This window comes from Saccostrea echinata, unplaced genomic scaffold (genome assembly GCF_033153115.1).
Source record: "Saccostrea echinata isolate AGI-Se365-2 ecotype Australia unplaced genomic scaffold, CSIRO_AGI_Sech_v1 ptg000054l, whole genome shotgun sequence".
Taxonomy (NCBI): domain Eukaryota; kingdom Metazoa; phylum Mollusca; class Bivalvia; order Ostreida; family Ostreidae; genus Saccostrea; species Saccostrea echinata.
In genome coordinates this window covers 40510677-40524463 of record NW_026889803.1, presented here as the reverse complement: position 1 = coordinate 40524463, position 13787 = coordinate 40510677, and positions in this window count along the sequence as shown.

Genomic DNA, 13787 nt, shown 5'->3' with positions numbered 1-13787 from the left:
CGTGTATACTCAGTTTTTGCTTTTGCATCTTATTGATGGATGACTGTAAACCACTTATTAATAACTTCTAATTAATTCACTGTTTACCAGAAATTGTGCGTTTTGGTTTCAAATTTAACCATGATGGTTTGACAAATTCTCAAACGGTTGAACATTTTTTATGCCTTACTTTTAAATTTTATATATGTATGATATTTTTTTCATTCATATATTTTTAATGCTTTTGAAAGGTACATGTAATCAAATTTGGTGTATCTTTAATGAAAGAAAAATGCGACTCAAGTCTACTTAGCCTTGGTTTCCTTCGATATCGTGTATTGTTTGTATCTAATTAACAAGTGATTCCCCCGATTTTCAGATATTCAATCAGTTGGATTGCAGAGAGCCCCAAGACAGAGTGAACAGGAGTTTTGTCATGAAGGAACTAGCTGTGTATTGTAAACAATAAACTGAGCCCTCTTTCGACTAGGATGTTGTACACTGGTAAGTAAAAGTACCCAGGAAGCGATCTAGTCAGACTTGGGACGATTTATTAACTAACTAGAATCAACTGAGCTAGTCTGGTAGGAGATTATCTGCATATGTGTTCACTATTTACAGTTAAACCGTTGTCTCTCAAGTCTCAAATATTGAGAAGACTATACTTGAATAAAAAAAAAATACATAATCATTTCGGGGCATTAAAAATCTTTTCAATATTCAGAAAGAGTCCATAAAATCGCAAGGTACATGTACATGTATATATTTTCACATATTGATGTAAAATTCAAGCATTTTCAGGTTGTATACAACAAAAGTACATTTACATGGGTAGATAGAGGTCATTTAATGTGGAAACTGTTTTACAGAATATGAACTTATAGGGAAAAAAAGGAAAACCACATAATAGAGATTAGAGGACAAATCTCTTGACAGGTTTTTTTAAGCGTAGACTTGAAATAAAAACAAAAACCTGACTTGTTTTTAAAGGCTATGAACTTATACGAAATAAAATTTTAAGAAAAATATCTTGTCATCCTGTACATATTATGAATTTTTAGAAATGCAGGTAAATATTGACATTTGTACAGGGTAAGAAGTTTTAGAATTAGAACCATTTGTTACTCAGGAAAAGCAATGGCTCTAAGTCCTTAGTCTGTATCGCTTTTTTTGGTTAAACCACTATCTTTTTTCCATGTGCTTTTCAAACGATTTATTTTGCAGGATGACTTGTTCTAATTTAGGGTTTACAGGTGGTGTTTTACGTGAATCTTCTGAAGCATAATCTCGAACCTTACAGCCGAAATTCCCCTACTGAAGCATAATCTCGAACCTCCCCCTCGAACCTTACAGCCGAAATTCCCCTACTGAAGCATAATCTCGAACCTCCCCCTCGAACCTTACAGCCGAAATTCCCCTACTGAAGCATAATCTCGAACATTACAGCCGGAAATAACATCAGCATCAAAATATTTTCATTTTTGATAAACAGTCGAAATATTTTTTAAAATGTCTAACTTAAACAATTCTAGGGCTAGGATAGATCCCCTAATGCAAGTGCTGAATATAGGGTATAATTCTTTCGGAAGTTCTAGTAGGAAAAGTCCTCAAAGGTGTTTAATTTTGGGCATTAACAAAATGCATTCTGAAACATTTGAGTTATATATTTCTCCTTCTTATTCAAATAAATATGTATTCAGTAATGATTGCCTGTAATACATGCAATAGGCATCTTTATACCCGCACTTTCTCTATCTTGGCCCGTCCGTCTGTCTGTCTCACGTCTTCATCAAACTGCCCTAAACAGCAAACAAGTCATCTTTTTGAATGCATGTATGTGATAGATGTGCAATAAGGTTTCAGAATGTTCATTTTCACCCAGAAATCCCATTGGGGGCGATGTTTTCTTTGAAAACCTGGTTCCCAGAACTCCGTTTTCGTTTTACGCAATAACGAATTCATCTTTTGGAATATAATAGTTGGTGTCCTGTAGATGTTCAAAAAGGTTCCATCATTTTATTTTTCACACTAGGAGCCAATTGGGGGTTGAAAAACGATGTTTTTCAACGAAGACCTGGTTCTTCAAACTACTTTTTTCACCCCATTGATCAATTGATTTTTTAAAATAAAAATGCTTTGTTTCTAGAATATGTTTGGTGTTGCCCTGTAGATGTGTAGTAGATTTTCAGAATTTTCATTTTCACCCTGGGGACCAATTTGGGATCGAAAACAACGTTTTCTACAAAAATCTGGTTTCCATAGCTCCTCTTACTTTTAGGCAGTAGCTATTCATCTTTTGGAATATGATTGTTGAAGTCCTGTAGATTCAAAAAAAATTTTCAGAATTTTTATTTTCACCATGATAGCCAACTGGGGGTCGGAAAACATTTTTCTTCGAATACCTGGTTCCCAGAATTCCTTTTAAGTTTTATGAAGTAGCCAAATTATATATTATTTTGGAACATGATTGGGTGATGTCTTGTAGATTTAGAATTTTCAATTTCATCCTAGGGACCTATTTGAGGTTAAAAAAAGAAGTTTCTACAAAACCTGGTATCCCAGAATCCTCATACATTTTAGGCAACATTGCCAATTCATCTTTTGGAATGTGATTGGTGATGTCTCCTAAATAGATTTTCAATAAGGTTTGGTAATTTTCATTTTCATAGGGCATGCCAGTTGGAGGCCGAAAAGCGACATTATTCTTAAGTTCAATGTCTGAAAAAAAGTCATGATAAATTCGCATTATGGTTTATCACCCCTTGCCCCTCAAAACTAAATTTGATGAATAATTTTAATGACATTTGATTACAAGTTCTAGTGTATATAACTTATATCTATTTAATCATAGAAAAGAATCAAATATCAATAACAATGTTATGATATAACGTCTCATGTACAATATGCACTTTTCGTGTAATTTTCAATGTTGGACAGCAACAATTCTGGGGCTCTTGACCCTCATTCTCCTGACTATTTGAATTTAGTTTTTTTTTTATCCGACTTTGATCTTTTGATCTCTCTCCTTACGCAGTAGCCAAATCATCATTTAGAACATGCATGGTCGGTGGTGTCCTATAGATAGGCAATAAGGTTTAAGAATTTTCTCTTCCATCCAGGGGGCAATTTGGCTGTGGGGGCGAAAATTTAAATACATTAAAAACAATAAACTTCCAAGCCATCATAGGAGCCCTAGTTTTCGCAACATTTTTTCCTGATCTGGCCAAATTTTCTCTCAAAAACCCACTTTTCGAAGGAAGAAAATTTACATTAGGCCGCATTTACAACTTTCGGCATTTGGGGTTAGTCCCGATTCAATTAACATGTCCACTTAGTTTTTAACCTTTCTGCCATGGTCTGTCTGGTCAGTCCTATTTACTATTGTGTCATCCGATAAGAGCCGCATAATTAATTCCTTAAATTAATTACTGCACTGTAAATCATCCTCAGTCCACAATGTATTTTTATCACTGCCTGATGTTTATGTGTAGATACAAACAATGTAGAATAAGCTACTTATTTTCAAAGTGTACGAACGGAAAGAACATAATCATTTGAGAACAGAAGTAAGAGGACCTATGCAATAATAGATCTTTTAAAGCATGGTATCAGTTCCATAGATTTGCAATTAAAAGTACTTCATGGATGTAATGTTGCCCCAGCTGTCTAAAAGTTTTGTAGAGCATAAAAACTTCAGAATTAAAAATGAATTTGTAGGCAGAGGTGGTAATTCCGATTGAACCCGTCTTATCAAGTCTTTAATTGTATGGTGCATTCTGTGTGTAGGCATAAATACCCGGTATGTTTTGTTAAGAACTTACGGATTTCCACAAAAATATTTGTTGAAACTACATGCTGTGCTTCAAGGAAGTAGAAAAGGACAGAAAGTATTGGTCCATTTGTCTATAGTATATTATGTATGTAGATATAATAGGTCATAACTAGTCAATTTGTAGTTTTTATTCCATTTTCTGAACTATGCTTTTTTATGTAAGATTACATGTATGTTACATGCACTTCTACACATGTAGTTTCTTGTCATTCGTTACTTTTGATAAATGATAATTTCATATAAATGTAATTGAAATCTTAAAATTTCTTTTTCTTAACATACGAAATGTAGAGCAAAAACAACTGCATAATCTATACATGTAAATTGTTTTTGCATTTGAGAAAAAAAAATTTGTGAATATAAACTTTGTTTTGTTTTAAACCTAATTAATTATCACAGAACGTTATATTTGTGGGTTGAACGTTGATTACATCAAAGCTTCCTTAGAGTAGATTTTGGTTCACAATATGGAATTAAAATTTGTTATGAAATTAGAGGGAAATTTGAAAGGAAATCTGCTCTTAAAGAATAGTACGGTCAAAAATGACTCAGGTGAGCGTTTGGCCCATGGGCCTCTTGTTTTGCGGAAAACTTCTTCTTTTTTTTTTTTTGAAACTGTCTCGTAATAAAAAAAAATCCTACAGATATTTTACGCCACAAAGTAAAAGCCGTTTTCTAAAAGGGTTTGAGTGTTGTCAACCAAAAAGAAAAGAAAAAAGTTAACATAACCTTAACTTTATTAAACTATATATTTAAAAAACCTGTGGACAATTTAAACAGCATATGATTATTAAAAGTGGACCGTGTAAATTTTAAAATATAAATTAAAAGATGAATAAATAAAAATGTCAGCAAATCTAACAGAACAGAGTACGTTTTATTTTGCGCTTCAAGGGCATCTTATAAGACAAATTTTAGGAGCATTTATAACAATGACAACGAGCTGAACACAATCGCTTTTGTATTGCATAAAAGCCTGTAAGTTCTTTTTTTGTTTGTAGCCAAGTTTATTTATTGCAGCCCGGAGGACCGGGCTGCTCTATACATATAAGTTCAAATGTTGGTATATGGGGATTGAGGTGGGAGAAGTTATTCAGAATTAAAGGTTTTCTAAACATTAAAAAGATTGTTAATCAGAATGTTCTTTCCCTTTATAAATTACGAGATACACAATATATTTACTTCCATAAAGTGAATATGTAAAAATATATATGTTTTTCATATTTAATATATAAAGTTGTTTATCATTTACTATCGAAAAAACGACAGGTCCCTTTTTTTAGAACATCGAATTTTACTTATCGCATAAAAACGTAAAAATGTACTTTACACAGTTCGTGTTTTATATTTTTAAAGTGAAAGATATTTTTGAAAATAGGTGATGCATATGTCTGGTTTCAAATTATGTTTTATGCAGCCAACATTTACTTGAGGAATTGATAAAGTTTAAAAGGGTATCGTTTTTGTTCGATTTTCATCCGACTATAAGTTTTCAAAATATTCTCGACTATCGTCTCCATCATTTAGACGCATGCCTTTTTCACACATATCGAAGCGGTTTGATGATAAAGACTCATTTCCATTGTTTACTTTATTTATTTCCCGGGCGACAATTGATGGTTACATCAATGTTTTCTTGTATTAATTGTGATCTATTACTGCTTCCGCTTGTTTTTGACTACTTTTAGTGAAACAGGGTACCAAAAGCTAATTTTACCATAAAGTTAAGGAATTTTCCAGACTCACTTTATCTTTAGATGAGAAATATGCAGAATTCCTCATTTAGTCAAAGTTGTACATTCCTTCTGAACACTGCCATTAAGTCCAGGATCCATCACTATGTTGGAAATATTGATCCAGAACAAATGTGTTTATCACATATAATACGTGAAATGTACATGAAACAAATAACTGATTAAGGTATTCCACCCCTAATAGCCTAAGATTCAATGAAATTGAATACATAATAGGTATGATCGGGTTGACTCTGTATATTAAAACAGAATTCCTATTTATTACCATCAGTATGTAAAAAACAATTATGACCTTAACCTATCCTTGAAGAGTTATCCCCCTTTATATTTAATTAAATTAAAAAAAAAATTCGCTTGTCCTCCATATACCTCATTGCAATCTTCATTGATTAATTCCTGCTTAAAAATTTTTTTTTTTTATATTTGGGGGGGGGGGGGGGGGGAGGGGGATTTCTCTTGGTAAACCCTTTCCTATACTCTATAATGTTTTGAAATTAGGACTGGGCACCGATATTCCGGTATATTGCGGTATGTCGACAAAAATATTGTAATGCAATACGTTTTTGTAATACCGATATACCGGCAAAATGCTTGGACTTAGGAATTCTATCATAAAATATAAAGAAAAATCAGAAAGGTTTGCGATCATGCCAAACAGTAAGACAAAAGCTGTTGTATGGGTGTATTTAGTTGTATTTTTCAATCAACAAGATATATTTTATTGATTATTTGTCATAGTTCTGTACATTCTGCATGTAGAAGGAAGTAAATATGATAAGAAAATACCATTTGAAAATATTGCAATACATATCGCGAGAGTATATTATACATGATGGATATTTAAGAATAGAAAATTAGATCCTATTAAGTGTAGAATACCTTAAAAGTACATGTACATGTTGCCCTTCAAGGAAATTATAAAGAAAATCAGAGTACTGGACGGTTGACGCTTCTATAGTACATATTGTTAATATGTGTAGACCTAAATATGTTTTGAAAGAAACATAGGGAATTTCACAAGTCAAAGCATATATCAAAGTACATGCTGTTCTAAAATGTGAATGTCATGTATAATAAAGGCAAAAAATGTTACTTAATTTGATCATCGTCCTTTTTCATTATTTATCAACAAAAATCAAAGGAAAAGACACCTTTCCAACCTATAAATTAAAATTTGCTTGTTTTATAAAATTTATTCATTTTAATGTTGAATACCGAATTTCTGTTTGTTTATGGTGTTTTATTCATGCAGTAATTCTTTAATTCTAGAAATCTGGGTACTGAGAACTTTTTCCACGGAGTCTAGAAGTTAAATTTTTGCTATTTTTAAAATCGCTAAAAATTAGAGAAAATGAAATAAAATGAATTTGTTTGATTTTTTATTTTTAGCCCACGTGAGTTATTCTGATCACATTTTGTCCAGTGTCGGTCTGTCTGTAAATTTTCAACATGTTCGACTTCTTCTCCAGAACCACTGGTCCAATTTAAAACAAACTTTTCAAAGGGCGTCTTTGGATAAAGGGAATTCTAGGTTCACTCTGCTTCTAATCATGACTTACAGGGGTGGGATGCATTTGGAAAAACATGGAATCAAAACTTTACATGGGAATTTATAATAAAAACATATATAATCTTATCCAGAATAGCAATGCCCTGTCAGTCATATTCATACATAAGCACTGTCAGGAAGTGCTGATTCAAATTTTCTCAAATCATACCCCACGGGGGTAGGGTGGGGCACAAATAAAACACAAAGATTTTTAGCTCTTCTGAGCCAAAGGCTCAAAGAACTAAGGCTTTGGCCATTTGTGCGGTGTGCGTAAACTTTTTAGAATATGGGCCATAACTCAAGAACCCCTTGGCCAATTATTGTCAAATTTGTCACAGGGTATCCTTGGCCCAAGGGCTCCCATTTATACTAAAACTAGGGTTGTGATAATAAGGAAAATAGAAACAAAAGTACTGGTTGCTAAAAAATCTTCTTCTCAAGAACCACTGGGCAGATTATCACCAAACTTACATAAAAGGATGAGGATATGTTGTAGATTAAAATTTGCACGGGGAATCACCCTGGGGCAAAGGACGTGGTCTCAAGGTCACTTCAAATTTGACCAAAAATTACATTTTATTAAAATGTTGATATTTTGCTTACTATAAGGACTAGGATCATCAAATCTTGTCAGTTGATGCATCTAAGGACGTCATATCATGTTGACTCAAAAGTAGGTCACGGTGACCTACTTTTTAAATTTTGCAGCCATTCTTTTTTAAAATGATTTAGAGGCATATTTTGAACAATTTAAGGCCTATGATCATCAAACTTGATGTATCTTGGGTCCTCGGAGTACGTCGACTAAAAAGTAGGTCACCTTGATTACTTTTTGAATTTTATGGCTAATCTTTTTCAAAACAATTAAGGTCATTAATTCGAATACTGAGAGGTTTAGAATCATTACATCTTGTAAGATGATGCATCTTAGGGCCATAAAACATATTTAGTAAAAAGTAGATCACAGGGATCTACTTTTTTAACTTTGCAGACATTCGATTTAAAAGCGTTTTAGAGGCATAATTTGGACATTTTAAGGCCTATGGTAATAAAACTTTGTAAGTTGGTGCATCTTGGGACCTCGAAAAACGTTTAATTAAAGCCATAAATTTTCAAAAGTAGGTCACCGTGACCTACTTTTGAAAATTTATGGCTATATTTAAAGGGTACTTTTTGGCTTAGAATCATCAAAATTTGTCAGTTGATGTATCTTGGGTCCTCGGAGTAAGTCGACTGAAAAGTATGTCACCCTGACCTACTTTTCAATTTATTATAAAGACTATAATTAAATATTTCGGGTAATAATTGGTTTGGAATCATCAAACTTTGTCAGTTTATGCATCTTGGGTCTTCACAGTAAGTCTACTGAAAAGTAGGTCACCGTGACCTACTTTTGAAAATTTATGGCTTTAATTAAATATTTCAGATACTAATTGGCTTAGAATCATCAAACTTTGTCAGTTGATGCATCTTGGGTTCTTGGAGTACGACAACCTAAAAGTAGGTCACCTTGACCTACTTTTGAAATTTTATGGCTGTATTTAATATTTTCGGGCACTATTTGGCTTAGAATCATCGAAATTTGTCAGTTGATGTATCTTGGGTCCTTGGAGTAGGTCATTTGAAAAGTAGGTCACCATGACCTACTTTTTAATTTAAATGACCATAATTAAATATTTTGGGTAATAATTTGCTTAAAATCATCAAACTTTGTCAGTTGATGCATCTTGGGTCTTCGGACTAGGTCCAGAAAAGAAGGTCACAGTGACCTACTTTCGAAAATTTATGGTTTTAATTAAATATTTCAGGTACTAATTGCCTTAGAATCATCAAACATTGTCAGTTGATGCATCTTGGGTCCTCGGAGTACAGCAACTAAAAAGTAGGCCACCGTGACCTATTTTTGAAATTTTATGGCTGTATTTAATATTTTCGGGTACTATTTGGCTTAGAATCATCAAAATTTGTCAGTTGATGCATCTTGGGTCCTCGGAGTACGTCTTCTGAAAAGTAGGTCACTGTGACATGCTTTTCAATTTATATGGCTGTAATGAAATATTTCGGGTACTAATTAGCTTAGAATCATCAAACTTTGTCAGTTGATGCATCTTGGGTCCTTAGAGTAAGTTGACTGAAATGTAGGTCACTAGAACCTTCTTTTGAAATTTTATTGCTTTATTTATTTTTAGGTACTAATTGGCTTAGAATCACCAAACTTTGTCAGTTGATGCATCTTGGGTCCACAAAGTTAATCGAGTGAAAAGGAGGTCACTTTGATCTATTTTTGAAATTTTGTGGCTTTATTTAAATATATCAGGTACTAATTGGCTTAGAATAATCAAACTTTGTCAGTTGATGCATCTTGGGTCCTCAAAGTATGTCATCTGAAAAGTAGATCACTATGACCTACTTTTAAAATTTTATGTTAATAATTTTAAAAATATTTTAGGTATTAATTGGCTTAGAATCATCAAACTTAGTTGATGCATCTTGGGTCCTCAGAGAATGACAAGTGATAAGTAGGTCACCATGACCTACTCTTAGGTACTAATTGGCTTAGAATCATTTTGGTTTCTCAAAGTGTTTCATCTAAAATGTAGGTCATGATGACCTACCTTTTGAATTTCAAGGCTTTATCTAAATACAGTATACAGGATAGTTAGAGGCTTCAAAAAGAAGTGATAGGTTGTACAGTTTATCAGAAGAGCGATTCAAGGCCCTTAGGCCTCTTGTTAGAAGAATGCACAATATTTTTTTTAAAAAATCTTTTCCTCGTGAACCGCATAGCTATGATTAATCCTATTGATATACAAGCATTCTAAAGTAGCACAGATTTAAGTTTGTTCTTAACGCGGGGTAGATGGGATCTCAATATGGTATTTTAGTTTTGCATAGGAATTTATAAGAAAAAAATCTTTAAGCATCTTCTTCATAGAACAGCAAGGCCATAATAAATCGTTTTAAATGTGCAAGCATCCTCAGGTAGTGCAGATTCAAAGTTCAAATCATGGTCCTTGGAGGAGGGGTTGACCACGAAAGGGGCACAAATCTCTTGGAAATAAAGAGGGACAAACCCTTCATTTTGAATAGAATAGCAAAAGTGACTCAGGGGAGCCATTTGGCCCATGGACTTCTTTTTTGAATTCTAACTCTTAATATACTCAAAGTACATAGCATGTTATTGTAGCCACAGGCACTTGGGGTATGGACCTCTCCCCTTTTCCATTTAATTTTCTTTTTAAATCTGGGATCAAGTCACCTTTTTTCCTATTTTTATATTCTAATATGCACTATATGTTATCGATAATGTAACCCTTTTGTCTCTATAAGCTGTTTTTAATTATATCGTTTCGGCTGATGTATCAGCTGACAACGATATGTATGCAAACACCTGTCATGCAACCAAACTTTGATAACCAACCTAACCTCTGTTCATCATGTTCTATTAGATGTAGTGATTTTTTTGCTAGCAAAGTGGCTACCGAAAGCTGGTTTTACCTAAAAGTTTTTAAAATTTTTGTAATTTTCCAGCCTTGCTTAAACTTTAGGTAAGAAAAATGCAATATGCTTCATTTTCTTTTATCAACATGTACGTATAAAACGTTACACAGTTACCAGTAATTAACGGAAAATTCTCTTTCATGTAGAGATATTATAGAGTTTCTTGAGACATTCCATTATGTATGCATTCAGTAGCAACAATATTTTGTTCATGTGTACACATTTAATGCTAGAAAAATGAGTATATCGAGTTTCTTTTCCAATAGAGTCCAAGGTTTCATATTTTTATAATTTTCTGAATCTCTAGGGTATAAAAAAGTTCTTGTTTTTTTGTGAACATAAAGTTTCAGACCAACATTGTAACAGTAACTTTTTATATATTACTCAACTACAGACTGTTAATCATCTGTATGTAACATCTTATTCAATTAACAGAAATGTAGAACGTATCAATTACATTTTGTATTTCCTTTAAGAATATGTCTAGTGTTTGACGTCAAATAAATTAATATTAGATGACCTTGATCTTTTATGCAAGTATAAAATGTAATTCATCGTCTGATTTATAATTAATTATAATGTAAAAATATGTTTTTATCTGTTGAGGAATGAGGTCATTCCAGTGCTGGTTTCTGCACGTGATTTTTAGCGACAGATGCTAATTATTGGGTAAATCTTGAAGCTAAAAGTTGAAAATCTAATATCATAATCGTTAAAGAGATTTCTAATGTCCCATTCCTGTCTTTGTCAAAAGTGAGAAGGCTGAGATTTGTATATATTTCTCCAAACAAGAGGGCAGTGTTCGATTAATCCTAAGTATACAAACAAGAGTTACCTCTCTTCTAATCACAGATTATGATTTCTGGTGTGATGCACTACGCTCAGAAAAAAAGATCTTTTATGTGCATTTCTCATTGGATGACCCTGTATCTTTACATTAATGTCTTTTACATCATATACATTTTCTTCAAAAATCCGTAGAAAAACTGTGTACAACTTTTTTGAGATACTGTGCAAATACACATGTAGTTTAGAGAGGCAGAATTACAATATCTTTATTTTTAAAAAATCCCAGCATCTGTACAGCTTGCTGGATCAGTCTCAAAATCTAGTCGATTGTTCCTCATTCAACGGTATATTTTATTTTTCTAAAATTTCATCTAAATTTATTAATGATTGCGGAGAGTCCAGACAGACAGACGAACATTCATGGATGAAAAACATAACCTTTTCTTTTCCTTAACATTTACATACCTTTCAAAGACAGCGATCAACAGGCCATGGAAGTTGATTATTTTGAAACATAGTGCACGTACTTAGGGAATAACTGTCTAATTTTTGGTTTCATGATGTGATCAAGCAATTGGCTTGCGTGATAATTTGCATAAACGCCTTCTGCATAAAATTATCATGCAAGCCAATTGCTTGATCATCATCATGAAACTAAAAAAAAAATTGACAGTTATTTTTTTATTTACATGCTATTGATTCCGTAAATTCACGTGCAACAATCCCCGCCTACTTCTGTCTCTCTCTTTTCTGCTCCGCAGATTTTTTTTAACCACGCCATTCAATGAACCAGTAGCTTTATTTAAGGAATATCTGTCAAGTTTTTTGGTTTATGATGTGATCAAGCGATTGCCTTGCGTGATAATTTGCATAAACGCCGAAGGCGTTTATGCATAAAATAATCACGCAAGCCAATCGCTTGATCATCATCATAAAACCAAAAAACTGACAGTTAATCCTTATATTTTCATGATTCCATAAATTCACGTGCTCGGTCCTAACCCCGCCCACTTCTCTTTTTCTCGCTCCCGCTCCGCATGTGATTTTTTTTTACCACGTCTATCGATGAACTAGGAGCTTTATGAAAAAATCAATGTTTTAATCATATATAGTTTTATCTCGGACAAAGAAATTTGAAATGTAAATATGTAGAAATCAAGCATTTTTACTATTTGTAGTTTTATCTAGGACAAAGAAATTTAAAAATGTAAATATGCGATCAGTCCGTAAATACCGCACACAGAAAATACAGTTTTGGAGGGTTGATGCAATATTTCACTTTGTGTATCAATCATGACTATTTTGCAATACAGTTTCGGAATTGATTTGATTACATGCCAAAACATTTTTGAGCCAATCTTGTATATTCTTCTCTGACGGATTTTTGCAGTTCTTACTGCTATATAGGGTATATGGAAGTCGAGCAAGACAGTGATGAAAACAATGAATGAGAAAATATTGAATTCAGTTGATCAGAGTGTGTTAAACTTCATTTTTAGTGTGGACTAGTCCATGGAAAATCAACTAATTGCATCTCAAATGTAGAATTGGGCCTCGCTTGTTTTTATCAATGAAATTACCAAACGACACTTCTTCAACATATATGCTGTAAAATGCATAAAACGATTAAAAACGATTATCGGATTCTTCCCTGCAGACAGCGTGCGACATAGTCTACTGGGAATTTTAAAAAGAAATGTCATATTTTGACATTATGGAGTTTTCTTTTTTCGAAATAACGCGACATTCGGCAAATTCCATATCATTTTGAACTGGTTAATCCTTTACGAGTTGTACTACAATAGTGGAATTTTGATCGAATTCATACCTTTTGAATTCTTTAGAAAGTATTCCTTATCTCGGGGTACACGTTGTCGGTTTTTGTTTTTTCTGTGACCTGTCGACATAAGAGTCATCTAAATTGTAATGCAAAGGTTACGCTGTCCCGTCAATTTATCGCGCGTGGGGAAAACAGATACGTCATCATACCACTTAAAAGCTATAAATTCTTTTTTAATGGAGTATTGCTGCTACTTTTTTCAGTTCAGTTCAGTTTATTAAAGTCAAGAGACATACATCTCATAGACATTATTCTTTGTAACCACTTAAACTTTTTTTGCCACGCATGGTTACCGATTTTGAACGAAACTTTGCCCATTATTACAAATTAACACCAGAAACATATATGTATATCAAATAAAATTTGGTTCAAGACTGGCAAATATACATCGTTAAGACCTTGTAACAAAGACAACATAAAAAAAAAATTGGGATTAATTGTTACTTTGCAGTGTAACCATGGAAACAACGCACCAGTGGTTTTAAGGGATAATATTTTGCTGCTTTAGAAATTAAGTTACATTTTAATCAAGAAACATACTAT